This window comes from Anas acuta, chromosome 4 (assembly GCF_963932015.1).
Source record: "Anas acuta chromosome 4, bAnaAcu1.1, whole genome shotgun sequence".
Lineage (NCBI taxonomy): Eukaryota > Metazoa > Chordata > Aves > Anseriformes > Anatidae > Anas > Anas acuta.
Window position 1 is genome coordinate 45,037,729 of NC_088982.1, and position 10,070 is coordinate 45,047,798.

The 10,070-nt window shown below is 42.8% G+C and overlaps 1 long non-coding RNA gene across 1 annotated transcript; it reads left to right on the forward strand.

The window, feature by feature from the left end:
• Positions 1–204: 204 nt before the first annotated feature.
• On the forward strand, positions 205–3,344 carry LOC137855253 (uncharacterized). Its single transcript, XR_011095639.1, has 3 exons — positions 205–419; positions 599–727; positions 1,553–3,344. It is a non-coding gene; the product is annotated as an uncharacterized lncRNA (long non-coding RNA).
• Positions 3,345–10,070: the final 6,726 nt, after the last annotated feature.

Here is a 10,070-nt window from a genome sequence, read left to right on the forward strand (position 1 = left end):
TTTCTTCTTGTGTTTAATCTCAAACTACTGTTCTCAGTCTGGACCTACCTGGCTGCATGCAGTCCCATTCGCACCCTTGTTGTCCCAGGGGAGTAGCTGGATCTCATCAAGCTTTGGTGGAGGCCACCTGTGGGAGCAAGGGACGTGTGGTAAGCCCTGGGGTGGGGGTAGTCAGAAGACACCTGAACCCATCCTCAGGGCATACTCTGCCTGAACATCACAGCTGTGCATTCAGCCTCTGCCAAACCTCATTGCATTGTCCCCAGCATGACTGCAAGTGAAGTAAAATCACTCACAGCACATAATATGCAGTAAAATCCTGCAGGAATTTAATGCCCTTTATTAATTACCCTTCAAAAGTATTTCAAATTTAAGTTTACTAAGAATCCTTTTCTCAGTCAGACCTTTCCTAAAATCAGGTAGTTTTTTTTTTTTTTTAATTAGATATGTATGTACATATATGTATATCCACATATATAAAAACTATATTTCATATTTGCCAGATTGACAGCTGTATATAGTTGCATTTACTTCATGTGTTACTTCTAATCTGCTGGATCTTCACATCTTCACAAGCTTTACACTTATTATGTTTCAGGTAAATTTACAAACCCACAAACCTCAGTTGGGATTTTTCATGTCCTGATGCTTGCTTTCACACCTCTCTGGTCTCACTGGCAGTGGCTGCACATTGAGGTGCACAGGACTTTTCCTCTTGGGAACACAGGTGAGTGTTGTTTTTTTTCAAGGTCCATGTTTCTGTGTCATCTGAAATTCCTAAGAGGTTTCATACTTAAAATACCGTTTTGAATGTGCAGTTTATTTCTGCTGAATCTGAGTTTGCTGCAGCTGAGGGGCCTTGAATCTCCTGTTAAATCACGGCTCACCTGCAGTTCTGTTTTTTCAGTGGTACTATGAAGAAAAGAACCAAGTATGGCAAAGTACCCACCCCAGCAGGCAGGCACATGAGACTTCCTTTGGGATTTCAGACATGAATCTCGGAGCCAGCCTATCATCACGTAAATCCGCACTCCTTTGTCGCTCTTGTTTTGTAGGAACCTAGTACCATTAGTGTCTCCCCAAATCAAACAAAACAGCTCATCAGTGGGGAACCCACCGGTCCTGCTTTGCAAGTGAAAGGCTCATCATGAAGTCTTTCAATATCAGCAGGCTATTTAAAAATGGAATTTGTGGCACTCTGCAAGAGACTTCTGTAATTTCAATTAGGCTTTCTTTGGAATAGGCTATCTGAGAAAAGAACAGTTTTGGAAAATAAAAGCTTTATCTACTTATTAGCAAGTCAATAAAAGCCATGAAGACTCCAAACTTCTGCTTTGGCTTTGTGTGTGTTAACAGGCCAAACAACCTAGCTTCATTTGAAACTGGTTTCAAATTACTTGCAGATGGCTGGATGTAGATGAAAGACTGCATAAAGGTGTTCCTTATTCTATTCTCTACTCCCTAGACTATTGGGCTATGTGCTGACACTTGGATGCTTGTTTTACAATATCATTTGACATGTGGGATTTATGTGTCAAAATTTCATTTAAAGCCAAGAAAATGTCAACTAGCAAGTACAGAGAAGCAGCAAAAGACTGTGCTTTTCAAGACAGAAGTCAGTGAGTTGGACACTGCCAAGTCTGAACCCTGTACCAAGCACACACAAAAATTTGACCCAACTGCCAGCAAACTAAGATTCCTTTGGTGTGTTCTGCTGAGATTCCATTACTGCCTTTATCATTAAGAAAATAATGTAATAAAATGAGACCTTTTCCCTGAATGCATTAATAAAGATAACTTGTTGGTCAAGCTCCAAAACCACTGGAGCCACATTTAATTTACTGCTTTTATGGATTTAGGATTTGGTTTGCTGCTATGTTCAGTCCACTGCAACAATATAATGGGAAATTGTAATGGCATGTTTAAAAGAAAGGGTTCATAATCTATCACTGAAGCTTTAAAATGTCTTGTGCAAACATCCACAATTAAATGCTACCAAAAATGGTCATTTCACATGGTTTCACCGCAGCTCACCAAAGGAGGAGGGGAGGAAAGACCCAAATAATCATCAATATAGCTTTTTGTGCTAGTCACCTTCTAACAGCCTGGGGAAGAGAACTGCTAAAAGAACTGTAAAGGTTTGCAACCCCACTGCTGCTTCTCATATTAAGAGCATCTGTGCATTACTTCATAAAATATCAGATGACATACTGCCTTATTTCCAATCAATAAAAATAACAATATGTTATGCAAAGGTCCTTCTGATGTCTTATAAACAGTTGTTCAGAAGGGCATTGGTCTTTTGTCAGTGCCTAGTTCAGGTGGTGGAGACCTTTCCACCAACCAACACATAAAACATGAGAAAAAAGGAGCACCTGTGGAGTTCAGGTCCATAGGCCTGACACGTGGTGACAGGGATAAAGATGGCACCAAAGCCCTGTAGTCCATCAACCTCTGCACAAGAAAAGTCCAGTTTCTTAAGGGCCAGATTCTGCACTTCTCACACTGAGCAGGAACTACTCCAACAGCTGCCTTCGTGTGGGCTTGCTGCTGCCTTGTGATGTGAGAATAATGAGGAAAGCTGCTGAGTTTTGGCTTATTTGAATCAAAAAGGCTCTGGTGCAGACAGAGCCACCTCTTCCTCCTGCTCTGGCTTGAGGAGAAGACGGCGACAGGACAAACTTGCTTTCCACACTGCTGAGCAGGCTGCTGCTGGTGTGGCTGTGATGTAATCCAGCCCCGGGTGAAGAAAAATAAAAGCTCCTGATGGAAAATGAACACCAAACCCACTCAGTTCCTTTGGATTTATTTTAAGATTGTGGGTTTCAGTAAAGAATGTCTGACAAATTCTTTCAAATTGTCCTAGGAAATGTGCCCGTCTCTTCACTTGGGGGCAAGAGAGGAAGGAATTTGCCATCTTCATTTTACCACTGTGATTGATTAAATGCCTCATAGGTAGTGCTGGACAAAGGCATTCTGAAATTCAGGTGGCAAAAGAAGTGCTTTGTTTAGAAAATGTGGCTGGTACAGAGCCTTTCTCTAGCTGCAGATTTAAACAAATACATTGTTTTTTATTTGCGTTCGGCAGTTTCCATTTGTGCAGCTTTTGCCAGAAGACTGAAGAGGTCTGTGATGTGTAATTTACTGCTCAGTGATTTTAAAGATGAATGTTTGGACTCTCATTGATATTTGATTTTTATTGCTCATTTTGTTACCAGGGGAGGTTTCCACATGTAGCTTTATATAAACTCGGTCTGGTTTCTTGTTCTGTCCTCAGGATATAGCATGTCTTGCTTCTCTAGGAGCTTGGAAACAATGCTCTGGTTTTTGGTCCTTTTTTTTTTTTTTTTTTCTTTTCCTCCTGCCATACAGCTCATGACTTATACTTTCAGTGAATTCCTTGCTGAAGGTAAATTCTTTATTGTCAGAATTTGTCGTTGCTGTTGGGGCTCCCCATCCTTGCAGGAGCAGTACAAGGGTGCCCATAGCAGCTGGGCATGGGGACACTACTTGTTTCCATGCTTCTGGATGCCCTAAAACCTACATGAAGCCTACAGGCTCATGTCTCTGTCATGGGAACAAGAGGAAAATTGGCTGTGGGTGCAAGCCTGGGCCTCAGCTGAGATACAGTGAAAGCCCACTCCGGCCAGCAAGGCCTGGGTGAGACCCTGGAAGGCCCAGCCCCTTCAGGGCCCCTCCTGCCAGCTCAGATTTATCATCATATGGATGTCATGAAGCCCACCCCAACCAAAGTGGCTTTTGGGCGGCTCTGACCTACTCTGGAGCACCAGGACCTAGAAGACCTGTCAGTAAGGGCTGAGCCTGGTCCTCCTACCTGCAGACACCTGCCTCAAGGCCTGGCAGCCCATTGTGTTTACACCAAGTCAAAGCCCACTGATAAAACCCCCTTAGAAAGACACTCCTGGCAATGCCCTATGGCAGGCCCAATATGTGTTGTCAGAAAAGGGCTTTTTACAAAATACAGCGGCAGCACTGTTAAAACATCCCTTTGGACAGAGCTGAGGAGTTGTAACACTCTGCTAAGGAGCAAGCAAAGCCACTTCATTTCCTCCTCCCCTTGGAGGCGTTACAGCTCACCAGGTTTCCCGATTGTGTTTCACCTGGGCACCTAATCAAACAAACTCTTCATGAAATAAGAGCTGACTGAGCAATATGTCAAACTCTGAAACTCTACGTAAAATAGAAATTGTTTTAAAATTATTTGCCAAATTAGCTCAAGTGAGCCAGAAGCATTCGCTCCTAGCCAAAGCCCTCATGCAAGTTTGAAAGTTGAAATAAAACTTTTAGGGCTCTTGAAAGAACAGGAGATGAGGGAAATGGCATTCATGTTTATTACAGAAATGTAATTCATAATCCCAGCGGTGGGAATGCTAATGCCTTTTGATTGATTACAGCGATTTCTTTCTGAAGAAAAAAAAGATCTTCAGATCTGAGGACACTGCAAAGAGCAAATGAAATATTCTATAATCATGGCTATGACTTGGGAAAGCAATCAGGTAGATGCTGTACCTGAAGTACCCGCATAAGTGCTTTTCTATGTAGGGTTGCACTTAAGTCAATGTGGTTTTTGTTTTGTTGTCTGAAATAACCTTTGTTTCACCTTGTTCTCTGCAAATGCATTCTATTTCTGCTTCATTTCTTTTAAGATAAATAGTTTTCTAGAAATGGCTAAGAACTTTTTCAAAGGGTTATCACTAATGTTTTCTTTCCTGCCACTTACTAAGCATACAAGAACACTCTCTAAAAATTAACACTTACTTCAGCATCATCCCCCATGAAGAACACGTCCATCAACACAACACCTCAGAACACCTCTCTTGACAATGGGTATTTTCAGCCAATACTTACCTCTAGTTAATTTTTCTCCTCTTCCTGCACATCAGTCTGTGGTGTGGAAAGACCCCGTGGCAGGCAGAGAAGTACCTGTCTCATCCTGTGGACATCCCACCACAGCGTATGGACCACCTCCTGTTTGGTGCTCTGTATATAAAAAGTGAGGTTTATTTACAGTCACACACACATGCACAAATAGCCCTGAGGGCCAAAAAGAAATCCAGAAGAGTCTGAGTTGCATCCTTGCTGATCCCTCTCATGAGGAGTTGGTGCAGCACATATGGTCCATTAGGCCATCGTCCAGCAAAGCACTTAGGCAGTCCTGTAACTTTAAGCATATGATTAGTCCCATGGATGTCTATGACCAATAATGTGCTTACTCACTGCCTCTGTAGTAGATCCAGGAGAGGAGAGGTCAGATTTTATCAGATCCATGGATATTTGGAATAGTAGGTAAAACAGTATATTATGTCCACATGGTATGCAGCTTTCTGCCATTGATAACCTTTTCAGATCTTAGAAACAGCTAACTTAGCCATGAGCATATTCCTTTCTGAGCACTAGTCTGGAGGTTTTAAACCTACACCTTCCCTTAGTCAGTCTTGTACAAGAAATGCAGTGATTTTTATTTTAATGCCAAAATACTTAAGTGGACATTCCTGAAAATTTTGCGTATGAGATGAGAAGTATGTGTCATTGCTGCTTTGGAGGGAAGGACTTCTAAACACCTGCAACTAGTCTCTGAAAAGGAAGTGCCATGCAGCAGCATATACATTGTTTTTCAGGGTATTTCACTGGGCATCGGCAGCAAAGCGAATTGTGAATGTTCACATAACCAAAATGTTTGCATTAATGTATCATTACTCCTACAAATTTCTCCTATGAACAAGCACGTTTTCAGAATTAGGACTGGTAATGCATCTTTACTGGCTGCCCCACTGTTCCAGCTACACCCATACCCTGGGGATCACAACAGGGGGTGATCACCGCATCTGACAGTCATCTGCCCCCCCCCCCCCCCCCCCTCCCCAAAATACAGAAAGGGGAGAAAAAGAGAGAAAGGAATATAATTGCTAAAACATGGGCTGTGCTGAGAAATTGCTTTTTTTTTTTTTTTCCTCCTAGTAATATACATTGGAATCTCAAGTAAATGGAGTGTATAATTCTTTGTGAAATGGACACAGAGTTAACACAGAAACAAATACCCAGAAACACAAAACGACACATGCACACATACGCATATGTGCCTGTGTCTGGGTTTGTTATACTCAGACACACAGAAATTGCGATTCCTTTTATCCAGTTAATTGTATGGCTTCCCCTTGCATCTTACTTTCTGTACTTTCAAAGCCTCATTTTTTAATTAAAAACACTTAATTTATTTATATATATATTTTTTGAATGACAAAGCCACAGCAGACTTGCGGTAGGCGGCTGGAGTGCAATTACCCAATTCCACAGCACCAGTCCCTTTTCTTTTTGGATGGCAGTCACAGACTCCAGATGCCAATGTACTGAGGCTAATTTTTTCCATCAGCAACATCCAGCTATTTGGCAGGCTGCATTAGCATTTTTGCTGGCTGCCTCAGAGCAGTTCAATGGCAGTGCTCTCCGTATATTGCCTAGGAAGCTGATTTACCTGGGTGGTATTTTAATCAATGTTTTGCCTTACCCATGCATTTTATGCAGTGGTTTCCTACCAATAAATATGCCTATGAATTATCTTCTCATTAGCTCTCCACAAAGGTATGTTTTTATTTTTGTAGTTAGGAGTCGGACTCCTGTGCTTAAATGTTCTTTTGAGATTCACAGGCTCCTGTGGTCAAAAACCCAGGGTAGGAGGATTCCTGCATCCCTGGGCTGAAGGGCAACAGAAGCCATCCAATTAGTTCTCCTCAATTCACCAGCCAAACTGGGAGAGATGGAAGGGAAATGGTTTCAGACTGATCCCAATTTCAAATTGCATTTGCTTGTTTCATCAGCAGAATACTTCCCTTCTCAGCAGTACTTCAAGTTGACTAAAATATTCTGTGTCGTTCAAGACTTTTAGAACAAACTAATTTCAAGGTGAAAAGCTATTAAAAAAAAATGTATTTTATTTCTAATTTGCATAAAAGATGTTAAAATACACATTCTTCTTACTTTTTTCTTTTTTCCTGGCCAGAAGTGTTCATTGATTTTTATATGAATTTACAAGTAAATTTACTTACCTTGAAGCTTCATTTTTTTAAACATGTCATTAAATTCATACTATAGCATATAGCTGTTATAAAAAGATTATTAATAGCTTCATGTAAACATACACATGTGTATATGTACACGTGTGTGCATGTTTTTATATATACAAATATATATGCTATTAGTTTATATATATATATGCGCTATTAAGTGTCCAACAAAAACAGTTTACTTGAAAATATAACGTATGGTTAACATTTGCTTGACTGAATGGAAATTTGGTTTTCAGGAGCAGAGGGCATGGATCAGTGAGGATATGTGCAAGGCTGCAAAGAGAATGGAGTCTCTTGGTGTCCATGCGGCATCTTATAAAAGGGACGGACCTGTACCTAGGGGTGCATAAGTTAGATATGGGCAAAAATGCCATCATAAGGTAGCTAGCTAAAAACAGCCTGAGGAGGATGGAAATGCCTAAGACCAGACCCGAGAAATGTGGGTTGGAAAAGGTTTTGGTGTAGCTGATGTGGCAGGATGAGGGGGAGCATCTGGATGGCACCTAAGACCCATCTCCACTCTGAGAGCCCAGCCTTGCTCTCCTGCATATCCTTAGCTGTTTTACCACAGCTTGCCTCCTTTATAAGGAGCACTCCACATGAGAGGTGGTAGGCCACTGCTTACATTTTCTACAATCCAAACATCTGATGTTTTCCAGGGAATGATGAAAAGTAGCTTCGCCTCGCAGGAAGCCAATGCTGTGCTCAGCTGAAAGGCTGGACTCCTTTCCCACAAGCTGGGTCACAGTGACTAAGCCTTCTGCTGGTTTGCCTATTAAACCTGCACATTTTAATTAGGGGGTTGGGAGAAAGCCTGTTTTCCTTGGAAGGGGAAGATTGTCATTTTAATTTTTTCTCTTTGCCATTCCCTTCTTTTGGGAAAGTCCCCATGTGGAGCTGAAGGTAATTTGCTTCCACGTCAGGAAAAGCCCTGCTGTGGGAGCACAGCCCCTATGATGGGTTGTGTTGCCCTTCCTGCTGCTCCGAGCAGGCGAGAGATCTCCTGTCCACCCTGCAGAAGCAGGTATCTCTGTGCATCCACACTGTGAGGGTGCAGGAAATGACAGTCACCTGGTGCAGATGTACCCCCAGACCTCTCCACATGCCTCCATAGCAGTGGCACTGCTTGGCGCTCTGCTGTGAGCTTTCTCCACGTGACAAACAGATTCTTTATGTTGAGCCTTTTCCTCCTGTGCATTTTTTTCTGCAATCCCAGCTAGTTTTGGTGCTGTCAGAGTCTTCAGAAGAGCCATGCCTACCTGTCCTGGAGCTGGTGACAAGCCACACCAATGACCACAGGAGTATTCTATTTCATCCCTCTGCCTGGAGCCTTTCTCCTTCCCTCCCCAGACCACAGCCAACCCTGACCTGGGGCTGGCAAATGGAGGCAAAGCATTAAAACACATTTTGCTTTAAAAAAAACAACACAATAGTTTAGAGTAGTTTAGCAATCTCTCCTTCACCCTCCCCTACCCTTCACCTTACGGAGTGAAAAAGGCATTATTTTCTTCCTTTATAGCAGAACTTAAGAAAACTCATCCCTGTGACAAATGTGCTATTACAAAATTCATTATCGCTTATGAGCAGTTATATATCATGTACAGCCTGACCTCATGGGTTACTTAGCAATCTCAATTTCCCCTTAACTCAGCTGGGGGAGGCTCAGTACTCTGGAACTATAAAAAAACAAATCAATAGCCTCATTCTCCCGTGCATTTCTCTCAGTCACACTGTTTTACAAAAGAAATTAACAGATGAAGACCAAAGGGTTAAACTGCAGAGGATGTTAAGCCACGATAAGTCTATGGAGGCCTGAAGAAGTCATGGTTTGGTGTCAGCCAACACCTCGCACTGGCATGCTTGGGTCATTCAGAAATGAAGGCAAGTTGTATGTGCATGCTCTGTTGATACTGCCATTTGTTCCATGAAGTGTTTCTCCTTGGCTGGTGACAAGTCAGATTCTGGGACATACATCCCAGTGCTGTTTTATCACCAAGTGCTGCCACATGGCAGATAATACTCCCTGCTCTCTCCATTTTGCTGTCAGCCCTTTCTCCCTCAGCAGCTTGTCACACGCCATTCAGAGATTTCACAGCTTTTGTCTATCCGGCGGCCAACGTCTCCCTTGTGTGATTTTGCATGCTTACAACTGCACGTCACAGGAAGACTCAACACCAGCAAGCTGTGACACTTGCAGCTTTCCTTCCCAAACTCCTGCCACTCACTGCCATGGCCACGTTTTGCTGGCAGTCCACCAGGAGCAGCGAGTTCCTGCGCTTGCAGCCAGTGGTAGCACCCAGGATGCAATGCTCTCATCTGATTTTCAGGTTTTAGGCTGCAGTTTCTTATGTTCTTACCCAGTAACAATTTGACAACTGTCTTCATACTGGTTGGGCTCCAGCACAGCTTCGCTTCACCTTCCCAAAAGCGGTAGTAGAGGAAAGGAAATACAGAGAGATCTGGGACAGCAGTGTGATGGGTGGAGAGATTTGCTCGAGGATGGCACCTCCTCAACCTTTACTTTTACTGCATGATCTGTCACAGAGTCCATAGGCTACAGCTTCCCAGCCTTCTGTAAGATCAGACCCTGAGAAAAAGAGACCATATGAGGTTCTTTAAGCGTGGGAAGTTAAGAAAAACAGCCTGTGAGCTCTCTGACAGCATGCAGCCATCATCTGTCTGTGTAGCTCTGCTTCAGGAGGTGCATCCAGCCATGCGAACCACCAGTGACATCAGCCAAGTGCAGCTCCTGGAGCAGGTCTCACCTTGTCCCCTCCCACCCCAAGCTCAGGAGCATCTCCTGGGTGACTCACAGGCTGCTGAAAATACAACCTTGAAGACATCACACTGAATTTCTTCTGATTATATGGCTTGACACTTAGGAAGTAGTCATCAATCAGACAGGAATGGCGGTAGCAAAGAAAAGATTTTTTTTTTGCCCTTTGATAAATCTGCTGATTTCTAAATAATTATTTTTATGAACAA